Raw genomic sequence first — 12,287 nt, forward strand, 5'->3', positions numbered from 1 at the left:
CGCGGCGGCCCTCCTACTCGTCGCGGCATACGGTCCGTGTTTCAAATCAGGGATTGTGACACCTGCGACGGCCGGGTATGGGCCCGACGCTCCAGCGCCATCCATTTTCAGGGCCAGTTGATTCGGCAGGTGAGTTGTTACACACTCCTTAGCGGATTCCGACTTTCATGGCCACCGCCCCGCTGTCTATATCAACCGACACCTTTCCTGGGGTCTGATGAGCGTCGCGTCGGGCGCCTTAACCCGCGCGTTCGGTTCATCCCGCAGCACCAGTTCTGCTTACCAAAAGTGGCCCACTTGGCACCATCATTCGATGCCCGGCTCCAAGCCTGCGAGCCGGGCCTCTTACCCATTTAAAGTTTGAGGGTAGGACGAGGCCATTTCGGCCCCGCAGCCTATGATCATTGCTTTACCGGATAAAACTGAGTCTGGTGCCAGCTATCCTGAGGGAAACTTCGGAGGGAACCAGCTACTAGATGGTTCGTTAAGTCTTTCGCCCCTATACCCAGGTCGGACGACCGAATTGAACGTCAGGACCGCTACGGGCCTCCACGCAGGGTTTCCCCTGGCTTCGCCCTGCCCAGGCATAGATCACCATCTTTCGGGTACCACCGCGTATGCTCTTGCTCCACTCTCCACTCGGTGGAGAGCAGGCCGGTGGTGCGCTGTCAACCCAAACATTGACGGGGTGCATCAGATCCCACCTCAGCCGACGCGCGCCGGCCTTCACCTTCGTTGCGCCTCCGGGGTTCAAGCCCCTTTGACTCGCATACGCGTTAGACTCCTTGGTCCGTGTTTCAAGACGGGTCGGTCGGGGTCCGAACTTAGCCGCTGACCTTAGGCGTTTTGGCTGTGGGCCTGGATCACCCCCCGTATTGCCGTAGCGGGCCTAGCCCGGGGCTGAGGACAGCCCAACCGGCCCGCTTTCGTCCGAACGATCAGGGGGGGGCCCCATCCCCATCCCGAAGGAGGGGAAAACGCGGAAAGGACATTACTCCGCGGCCCCGGCGTTATCGGCGAAGTCGGAGCGAGGGGCTGTAGCGGAACGCCCGTGTCCGGGGGCCACGTGGGGCTCCCTTCTCCGGACGGACCTACCTTCACCCTCGGGCCCTTCCAAGCCTAACCGGAGCCGGTCGCGACTCACCCACCACGCGGGGGGAAGTACACCTGACGGGCCGAGCCTTCGTACGCCCGAGAGGCCCGAAGTCGAGAGGCGAAGCTCAGGGCCGAGCAGGGAGTGGGGTCGCCCCCACTCTCGCCCGGATGAACTCGCCTCCGAGCCACGGAACCACACGAGCGCGGGCCGTCCGCCCGGCTGAATCCCCCGGGGGGGTCTTCTCGGTCCCCCGACCGTTTACCTCTCAACGGTTTCACGCTCTCTTGAACTCTCTCTTCAAAGTACTGCTTTCAACTTTCCCTCACGGTACTTTGTTCGCTATCGGTCTCGTGCCGGTATTTAGCCTTAGATGGAGTTTACCACCCACTTTGAGCTGCATTCACAAGCAACTCGACTCCGGGAAGCCCGATCTACCCGGCGGGATGCGGGACAATACCGGGCCTTCACCATCTGCGGAAGACACTTCCTTGCAAAACTTGGTCCCGCGTCCGCACCGAGACCAAACGGACTTCCGTACGCTACATTTCCCGGCCCACCCCGGTCAGGGGAAAGTGGGATTCAGCGCTGGGCTCTTCCCTCTTCGCTCGCCGCTACTAGGGGAATCCTTGTTAGTTTCTTTTCCTCCGCTTACTGATATGCTTAAGTTCAGCGGGTTGTCTCGTCTGATCTGAGGTCGCACTACGAGACTGTTTTGCGGGGCGCGGGGGGCGCGAACCCCCCGGCCGCTCGCCGTATTACGGTACCCACTCTCCGACGGCGGCGGAGAGCCCAGCGGGGAGAGACTATGACGGATTGGACCCGGACCTAATGGCTCTCCCTACGTCCGGAGCTCTCGCCACACGTCGGGTTTAAGGCCCGAGTCTGGGTTTAGGGAGACGAAGGGCCGTCCGAGGTGGAGGCCCTGCGAACTCCCAGCCGCGGTCTAGGAAGACCGATCGATGGGTAAACCGACCCTCAGACAGGCGTGGCCGCGGGATGGACCCCCGCGGCCGCCATGTGCGTTCGAAATATCGATGATCTGTGTTCTGCAATTCACATTATTTAACGCAGGTTACCGCGTTCTTCATCGATGCACGAGCCAAGTGATCCACCGCTAAGAGTTGTATGAGGTTTGTGCCCGGCCCGTTACAGGCCGGGCGAAGGAAGCCATTCGAACACGAGACAACGTTTGACAATATTTCAAGCCGGGTGCCTTCCCCCCCGTGGAGGGGGGAAGGTCATTGAACCTGGGCGTCACCACCGGACCGAGGAGTTACGGCCCGGGGGACGATCGCCCGAGTAGGTGCCCGAGACTTACGTGGTTTAGGAGACCGGGTCTAGGCCCCACCGTTCCCGGCGAGGCCCAGGGTTTGGTTCGCTGCGTTACGGGTCCCGGTCTAAGGCATTCAGGCGTGCGCTCAAAGCCAAGCTCTCCACCCCGGAGGGTATGAGCGAGGCCCGGTGGTACGCTCCCAAGTCCCCCGCTTAGGGGAAGGCGCTGGGTAGATCCCACCTAGTCAGGACCGGCGGGCACCGGCCGTCTCCTTCGGGTGTTTAAACGCATCCGGGGTTCGTGAGGCCCCTTCAACTCGCGCACCGGCCTTAGACTATTATACGGTCCGTCTCTGCGAAGCCAACATCGGGGTATTTGCATGCGCTCTTAAGCTCCGCTCCAACCCCGTGAGGGGAAAGAGTTTCGCCCGGCGGTACGCTCCCGTCCACCACCACCCCCTGTGCCGGGGGGATGGGTTCAGGGAGATCCCACCGAGGCCGGCGAGCACCGGCCAACGCCCTGGGGGTGAGTAAGCCCCTTTGACTCGCGCACGCACAATCAAGCCTTCAACGATCAATGGTTGGTTTAACGACCCGGCGGGCGGCTCCGGCGCCACTCTCCCCCCCGCGAACGAGGGGGGCGGACCGGGGTACCTATGCACCTAAGGCGGTCCTCGCATAACCCCGAGTTCCGAAGCCGGCTCGCTACGTCCACCCACCCGGAGGGGGAGAGACTCACGTCGGCCGACGACGAAAGGTACGAGGCTTCTGCGGTCCATACCTTGAAGGTACCCGCCGGGGGAGGTTTGGCCTCTCGAGTCCGACTCGACAACCGGCCGTGGCCAGGTCACCGTTAATGATCCTTCCGCAGGTTCCCCTACGGAAACCTTGTTACGACTTTTACTCCCTCTAGATGCCCAGGTTCGATCGACTTCCCACCTCAACGAGGCAACCCCCCGGTAAAGGGGCACCTCGGAGATGGTCCGAGGACCTCACCAGGCCATCCAATCGGTAGTAGCGACGGGCGGTGTGTACAAAGGGCAGGGACTTAATCGACGCGGGCTGGTGACCCGCGACTACTTGGAATTCCTCGTTCAAGGGGAAAAGTTACAATCCCCTATCCCCAGCGGGGAAGGCGTTCATAGGATTGCCCAGGCCTTTCGGCATAGGATGGATGCACATGCTGAACCAGCCAGTGTAACTCACGTGCGGCCCCGGGCGTCTAAGGGCATCACAGACCTGTTATGGCCCCGAATCTCATACGGCTTTGCCTTGCCCCGGATCGCTCTAAGAAGTTCGGCCACCGACCGACGAACCCCTCGGGCCGCAAGCCCCCACAGGGACCCAAGGGAGGGCCGTGTAACTTTTTAAGGCACAGGGTCTCGTCCGTTATCGGAGTTAACCAGACGAATCGCTCCACGAACTCCCAACGGCCATGCACCACCACCCACAGAATCAAGAAAGAGCCATCAATCTGTCAATCCTTACCGTGTCCGGGCCGGGTGAGATTCCCCGTGTTGAGTCAAATTAAGCCGCAAGCTCCACTCCTGGTGGTGCCCTTCCGTCAATTCCTTTAAGTTTCAGCTTTGCAACCGTACTCCCCCCAGAGCCCAAAGACTCGTGGTTTCCCTCACGCTGCCCGGCGGGTCATGGTCGCTAGCCTCACGCCGCCGGATCGCGGGTCGGCATAGTTTACGGTCGGAACTACGACGGTATCTGATCGTCTTCGCTCCCCCGACTTTCGTTCTTGATTAATGAAAACATTCTTGGCAAATGCTTTCGCTTTCGTTCGTCCCACACCGGTCAACGAATTTCACCTCTATCGGTGTGGTACGGATGCCCCCGGCCGTCCCTCTTAATCATTGCCCTCGGTCCTTAAAACCCACGAAATAGGACCGTGGAAGCCCCGGAGCCCCACTCCGGAACGACCAGCCGTCCCGAAGGAGAGACCCCGAAGCCCCGCGGAAGGGCCCTATTCCATTATTCCTAGCTCAGTCAGACATGGCACGTGTCGGCCTGCTTTGAGCACTCTGCTTTATTCAAAGTAAACGCTCCGGACCCTCCAACCCACCGTGCACCGCAGTGAAGTACCCAGCTAAGGGCTTCTCCGCGGCCGGCGAGCAGAGGACACCGGCGGGTAGGGACCAGGTCCCAACATCCACCCAGAGACAGGGGGTCACCCCCGAAGGAGCTCCCCACGCCATCCCGGACAGTACAGGGGATCCGAGACCTGTCCCCACATCCAACTACGAGCTTTTTAACTGCAGCAACTTTAGCATACGCTATTGGAGCTGGAATTACCGCGGCTGCTGGCACCAGACTTGCCCTCCAATGGGTCATCACTCACGGACATAGATTGAGTTCATTTCGATTACGCTCCACAGGATCATAGGACCCGCATCGATATTTTTCGTCACTACCTCCCCGTGTCGGGAATGGGTAATTTGCGCGCCTGCTGCCTTCCTTGGAAGTGGTAGCCGTTTCTCAGGCTCCCTCTCCGGAATCGAACCCAGATTCCCCGTTACCCGTGGTCACCACGGTAGGCACGTAGCCTACCGTCGAAAGTTGATAGGGCAGACACTCGAATGATACGTCGCCGCCCCGGAGGGCTTAACGATCGGCCAGAGGTTATCTAGAGTCACCAAAGCGACCCGACCGGAGCCGGGAGGGTTTTTCGGTTCTGATAAATGCACGTATCCGGGGGACAGGGGCCGGGAGAGCATTTCACGCCGACCCCCAGAACCCTTCCAACGCTTCGTTTGCATGTATTAGCTCTGGAATTACCACAGTTATACCAAGTAACGTGTGGAGCGATCAAAGGAACCATAACTGATTTAATGAGCCATTCGCAGTTTCACTGTACCAAAACCCGTGTGTACTTAGACTTGCATGGCTTAATCTTTGAGACAAGCATATAATACTGGCAGGATCAACCAGACCGACCCCCCTTGGATCTCAAACCCCGGACGGGGAAAGAGAGGGGGCGCATGGAGCCCGTGAGAGTGATCTCAGGGGACACCAGCGAAGAGGATCGAACGCGACCCCGCTGTGGGGGTCTGCAATCGACTTGGCAACTTGGAAAACGTATGATTCTCGCCCGGACGGTGCAGGCTAGGGGCCGGGTCCTTCCCTCAAACGGATCCCGACCCTAAGGCACCACCGACGCGGACGTTGAACGGACCTACTGTTGGATCGACCGGCCGACTAAGTCCCCCTCGGAACCGTTCTGGACAAGCGGACATGCCTCTTACGGGCATCCACGAGCCATGGAGGCTGGGAGCACAAGGTGGGGAGGATCGCTCTAAGCACTGTATTTAGGCTTAGAAGCCTGCCCCTGGTGCTCCGCGTATACCGAGCTCGAACGGCCGTGAAGGACAGCCGTTAAGGGAAGAGAATGGAAGAGAATCCTGGCCCCCTCAAAGCGCGAGGAAGTCGGCATAGGTTTTTACGGTACGCCACCACCGGAGCCGTCTGATGTTCAGAAGACGAAGGGTTTTGCCCTCAATCTCGTAAGGTCGAGGGCTCACCACCGAACTTCCAGCCGCGGTCCTTGGTAGGACCGATACGCGGACAAGCCGCAAATCCTGGCCCCCTCGCAGTGCGAGGAGGTCGGCAAAGGTTTACGGTTTCGCCCCCCGGAGCCTACGGAAGTCTGCGTTTAAGAAGACGAAGGGTCGGATCCCGTAGGCCGACCCTGCGAACTTCCAGCCGCGGTCTGTGGAAGACCGATCCGTGTCACCTCTAATGCGCTCTTTGCCTCCGGCCGTTTCCAGCCGGGGGCCCGGTGGTGCGCTCCCACGTCCCGCTCAAAGGAGGGGAAAGGTCGGGAGATCCCACGGACCGGCGGATGACCGCCGGCCAACGCCTCGGGGGGTTACGCGGCCCCGTCGACTCGCGCACGGGCAAATTTATGGGTTTAAAAAGGGGGACAATCCTCATACGTTCGACCCCCCGGTGCCCAGGGAAGTTGACCCTCCCCGGGCAGGCATATCGAACGAATCATCGGTCGGAAAACTCTCTCTTTCGGGACGGGGGAAACCCCTCATACGCTCGACCCCCCATGCCCAGGAATGTTTTACCTTCCCAGGCATACATCGAACGAATCATCGGGGTGGACACAACGGGCTTATAACAATCGACGGGGCGGCCCGTTCCACCCGCCCCACAAGTGGGCAGATGGTCGGTGGCCTATAGACCCACAGGCAGTCCCAATACCACCGTGATACGAGATCCGGGGTTGGGACTTGACCTTAAAGGTACCCGGTCGAGGCGGACCGAGTGGAAGCCACTCGGATTTATGACAGTGGTAGGCCCCACGGACCTTGGGGACCACTCCCCATCGCTCTGCCCGGCACCTGGCTCGGAAACCGGGACTAATTTTGGCAGTAATACGCTATCGGTCTTGGTTCTCATTGGTTCATACACCCAAGATGGGCGAACGTCGAACGCGAACGGGAGCGATCAACGCCCATAACCCCTAATTATGCACGAACCGGGGGCTATATAAGGGGTCGCCTTCACTCGGAGCCGTCAGTCTCTCACCATGGATAGCTGCCCGCTTTGCGAACAAGCCATTGCTACGGATCTGACTTTCCACTTTACCATCTTCCACAGACTCGGACCGGACGACGCAGCCTTCCTCCGAGAACTGGACCGAAGCGGGGAGAATTCATCACAGCTCGACTGCCCTCTCTGCGGCCTGCCGTCTCTCTCTTCGCCGGCAGATCACCTGGGCTCGGCGCATTCCCTCAAAGGCCTCGCCCTTCGGATCGCTCTCTCTGCCGCTCGACGCCTTCGCACCCTCCACCTTCTGCGTCGCTATCAACAGTCTAAGCCGCGGAACCCTCCACCGCCCTCGGGATCCCGTTCCCCGAATCCAGCCTCGCCGCCGGGACCAAGCACGCCGGGACCGAGCGCGCCGGGACCGAACACGCCGGGACCGAGCACGCCGGGACCGAGCACGCCGGGACCGAACACGCCGGACCCGAACACGCCGGACCCGAACACGCCGGACCCAAGCACGCCGGACCCAAGCACGCCGGACCCAACCATGCTGTACCCAAGCTCACCGGACCCAAGCACGCCGGAGCCAACCACGCCTGATGCTTGCCCGCTCTGCGAGCAAGCCATTACGGATCTGACTTCCCATTATACCACCTTCCACCGCCTTGGATCTGCCGACATTGACTTTCTCCGGGGACTGGACCAAAGTGGGGAGAATTCGTCCCAGCTCGACTGCCCTCTCTGCGGCCTGCCGTCTCTCTCTTCGCCGGCGGATCACCTGGGCTCGGCGCATTCCCTCAAAGGCCTCGCCCTTCGGATCGCTCTCTCTGCCGCTCGACGCCTTCGCACCATCCACCTTCTGCGTCGCTATCAACAGTCTAAGCCGCGGAACCCTCCACCGCCCTCGGTATCCTGTTCCCCGAATCCAGCCTCGCCGGGCCCCAGCACGCCGGGCCCCAGCATGCCGGACCCAGCCATGCCGGGCCCAAGCACGCCGGGCCCAAGCACGCCGGGACCCAACACGCCGGACCCAGCTTCGCCGGACCCAGCCTCGCCGGACCAAGCCTCCCCGGGCCAAGCCACTACGGGCCAAGCCACGCCGGAGCCGGTCGACAGCGACTACCAACCGAGCGAGTCTTCCCCTGCCGAATCCACCTCGGACACGGATTCAGAGACCGAGCGGGCACGGCGAACCTCCCGGGGGAGGCAGCTCGTGATCCCGCATCGGTTTCGGGACACCTACGTCAGCCGTTCGGTAGACGACTTTCAGAAGTTCTACCTGCGGGTCGACGCGTCACCGAAGGACATCGAGAACTCTCGCCAGCGACGGGGCCACGTTATTCGGTTCCTGCTTCACTGCGCCCCGCCCGGCTGCCAATTCACAGACCTGTCTTTCGTCCATCACACGAACGTTCCCACTTGGGTACAGAGCCTTCAGAAACTGGGTTACGCTTCGACAACCGTTAAGTGTTACCTGCACAGCGCCAAGGCGTTCGTCTCCCACGTCGCTGCCTTCGACCCAGAGACCGCCGGGGTCAGCCCCGAAGAGCTCCAGAGGCTGAAGCTGACCTTCGCCAAGGCTCATCGGGACATCGCACGCACGATTCTGGGCCATCGCCAGCGCGTGAAGAGAGCGAAGCTGAGTCGCTTGCCGCAACCTTCGGATTTCAGGGTCTTCCTAAGCCACGCTAAGACCCGAATCCCAGAGCTCATAGACGCGGCCCGGACGGGGGACACCGCCCGCCGGTCGACGCTACGGATGCTCCAGGGGTACCTGCTCGGCCTTTTGTCTGTCTTAACCGGTCACCGGTCGGTTGTGTTTCTCAACCTGACGGTTGGAGAGTTGAGGCAAGCCAGCACCACGGATGGCACCGGCTTCGTGGTTTATGTTCGTGAACACAAGACCAACGCCTCGTTCGGGGACGCTCCGATCGGGTTGTCTGCCACAGAGCTGGCCTGGTTGACCGCACTCAGCGACTTACACGGGGCCCGGGACGGGTTCGTGTTCTTGGACAGGGGGAACCAGCTGCGCAAGCCAAACTCACTGCTTCGGATCGCGTGGACGGATGCGGGCCTCGGAGGCGCGGTGGCCTTCAACCTGATCCGCACGGCTGTTTCGAACCAAGTGAGTGTTGAACTTAATCCGACTTATGTGGGCTCTTAACCCCGGCCTTCCTACTTCTGACACCTCGCACCTCTGTTTCAGGTTTCGACTCTGCCGGCCGAAGATAGAGATCGAGTGACGACAAGCATGTGCCACTCCAACATCACTGCCCGGGCCTTCTACCGAGCCGGCCTCTCTGCGGCCGATGTGATGCGGGCTCGTGAGAACCGTCTTTCCGCCCTCGAAACGGCCTGAACCGGACCCTCTTCAAAGCGCAACCCAGCCGGGATTCACTCCGTGTTTCTGCACCCCCGTGGCTTTGATATGTTTTACTGCGAAATAAATACATTTATTTCTGAATCCCCAAACAGAGTGTTCCCGTGTGGTACTTGCTTCGGTTTGGAGATGGAGGGGGGGTGGAGATTGGGTGATCCTCCCAGAGGGAGACTTTTTACGAGGTCCGACCGGCCTTAAGACTTAAACGATCAGTGGTTATGGGTTAACTTAGTCGGCGGGCGGCCCGTTCCACCGCCCCGCTAAGGGAGCAGTGGTCGGAGGCCTATGGACCTTAGGCAGTTCACCGGGGTGGGTAAACTTACCTTTAGGCACCCGTCGCATGAATATAGGAGACCATTTGGCTTTTTTGGCCCCGGAAACCAGCCACTTCTCCGGGCATATATAGAACCAATCCCCCCCAGGGAGGGAGTTGGAACTAAAGGTCATTGAAATTAAATGGGTTTAACAGTTAACTTTGTCGGCGGGCGGCCCGTTCCACCGCCCCGCTAAGGGAGCAGTGGTCGGAGGCCTATGGACCTTAGGCAGTTCACCGGGGTGGGTAAACTTACCTTTAGGCACCCGTCGCATGAATATAGGAGACCATTTGGCTTTTTTGGCCCCGGAAACCAGCCACTTCTCCGGGCATATATAGAACCAATCCCCCCCAGGGAGGGAGTTGGAACTAAAGGTCATTGAAATTAAATGGGTTTAACAGTTAACTTTGTCGGCGGGCGGCCCGTTCCACCGCCCCGCTAAGGGAGCAGTGGTCGGAGGCCTATGGACCTTAGGCAGTTCACTGGGGGCGGTAAACTTACCTTTAGGCACCCGTCGCATGAATATAGGAGACCATTTGGCTTTTTTGGCCCCGGAAACCAGCCACTTCTCCGGGCATATATAGAATGAACCATCGGGGGCTAAGGGCAGATAGTCAAGTCAGTTATACCGATCGAACTCTCTTGAGTTTCGGCTTAAAGCTCTGGCATTTGCCGTTGGGACTTAGAGTTTTTTTTTTAATAAAGAGGGGAGGCCGGGCTTACCTCCACCTTAAGCCCAGAGGGTGTCCCAGTCCTCGGGCTTGTGTATTCGCATCAACGGGGTCCATGGAAGTCATTTTAGACATCCAGAGGGGAGGCAACCCAAACCATCCCCTTAGCCCAGAGGTGTGCCACTCCTCGGGCTTGTGTATTCGCATCAACGGGGTCCATGGAAGTCATTTTTAGACCTCCAGAGGGGAGGCAACCCAAACCATCCCCTTAGCCCAGAGGTGTGCCAGTCCTCGGGCTTGTGTATTCGCATCAACGGGGTCCATGGAAGTCATTTTTAGACCTCCAGAGGGGAGGCAACCCAAACCATCCCCTTAGCCCAGAGGTGTGCCACTCCTCGGGCTTGAAACTTCGCATCACCGGGGTGTATGGAAGTCTTTGGTCCAGTTCTGCCAGTGCTCGTTGTCGAACTTAGAAATATTTCTAATTATTTTTAGACTTCCAGAGGGGAGGCCGAGCATACCAACCCCTTAGCCCAGAGGTGTGCCAGTCCTCGGGCTTCGGTATTCGCATCACCGGGGTCTACGGAGGTCTCAACTTAGGTTTTGAAAACCTCCAGAGGGGGGGCCGGATTAACCACCACCCTAGCCCAGAGGTGTGCCAGTCCTCGGGCTTCGGTATTCGCATCACCGGGGTCTACGGAGGTCTCAACTTAGGTTTTGAAAACCTCCAGAGGGGGGGCCGGATTAACCACCACCCTAGCCCAGAGGGGTGCCAGTCCTCGGGCTTCGGTATTCGCATCACCGGGGTCTACGGAGGTCTCAACTTAGGTTTTGAAAACCTCCAGAGGGGGGGCCGGATTAACCACCACCCTAGCCCAGAGGGGTGCCAGTCCTCGGGCTTCGGTATTCGCATCACCGGGGTCTATGGAGGTCTCGACTTAGGTTTTGAAAACCTCCAGAGGGGGGGCCGGATTAACCACCACCCTAGCCCAGAGGGGTGCCAGTCCTCGGGCTTCGGTATTCGCATCACCGGGGTCTATGGAGGTCTCGACTTAGGTTTTGAAAACCTCCAGAGGGTGGGGGCATATCTTATCCCCACCCTAGCCCAGAGGTGTGCCAGTCCTCGGGCTTCGGTATTCGCATCAACGGGGTCTACGGATGTCTCGACTTAGGTTTTGAACACATCCAGGGAAGCAGAGCGGACATTCCCATTATTTCAAGCCCATCGGGAAGCCACTCTTTTGGGCATAGCGTTTCGCATCGCTGTTACCCAAACTTACGTCTGATTTAATGCCTCCCTAATATCCCGACGGCACCAGGCTGAGAAACCATATGCCCACAGGATTTGAGGCATTGGAACCTCGTTCGCATAGCCGACAACGATGAACCTCCCTCGGACTCGCTACGAGGCTTGAGGAGGGTCCTGATTTTCTTAAAATCTCAGGTGAGGGACTTAGAAAATTTTCACTTTAAAACCACAGACCTCCAGAGGAGAGACCGGGCTTATCACAACCTTAGCCCAGAGGGCGCCACTCCTCGGGCATGTCACTTCGCATCACCGGGGTCCATGGATGTCTCGACTTAGGTTTTGAACACATCCAGAAGGGGGGGCCGGATTAACCACCACCCTTAGCCCAGAGGGGTGCCAGTCCTCGGGCTTTAAATTCGCTTCGCCGGGGTCTATGGAAGTCATTTTTAGACCTCCAGAGGGGAGGCAACCCAAACCATCCCCTTAGCCCAGAGGTGTGCCACTCCTCGGGCTTGTGTATTCGCATCACCGGGGTCCATGGAAGTCATTTTAGACATCCAGAGGGGAGGCCACCCTAACCATCCCCTTAGCCCAGAGGGGTGCCAGTCCTCGGGCTTTAAATTCGCTTCGCCGGGGTCTATGGAAGTCATTTTTAGACCTCCAGAGGGGAGGCAACCCAAACCATCCCCTTAGCCCAGAGGTGTGCCAGTCCTCGGGCTTGTGTATTCGCATCACCGGGGTCCATGGAAGTCATTTTAGACATCCAGAGGGGAGGCCACCCTAACCATCCCCTTAGCCCAGA

The 12,287-nt window shown here is 59.4% G+C and overlaps 1 non-coding gene across 1 annotated transcript; it reads right to left on the reverse strand.

The window, feature by feature from the left end:
- Positions 1-2,065: 2,065 nt before the first annotated feature.
- LOC136687818 (5.8S ribosomal RNA) lies at positions 2,066-2,219 on the reverse strand. The gene has a single exon (XR_010800540.1). It is a non-coding gene; the product is annotated as a 5.8S ribosomal RNA (ribosomal RNA).
- Positions 2,220-12,287: the final 10,068 nt, after the last annotated feature.

The sequence above is a fragment of the Hoplias malabaricus genome, chromosome 2, assembly GCF_029633855.1.
Source record: "Hoplias malabaricus isolate fHopMal1 chromosome 2, fHopMal1.hap1, whole genome shotgun sequence".
NCBI lineage: Eukaryota > Metazoa > Chordata > Actinopteri > Characiformes > Erythrinidae > Hoplias > Hoplias malabaricus.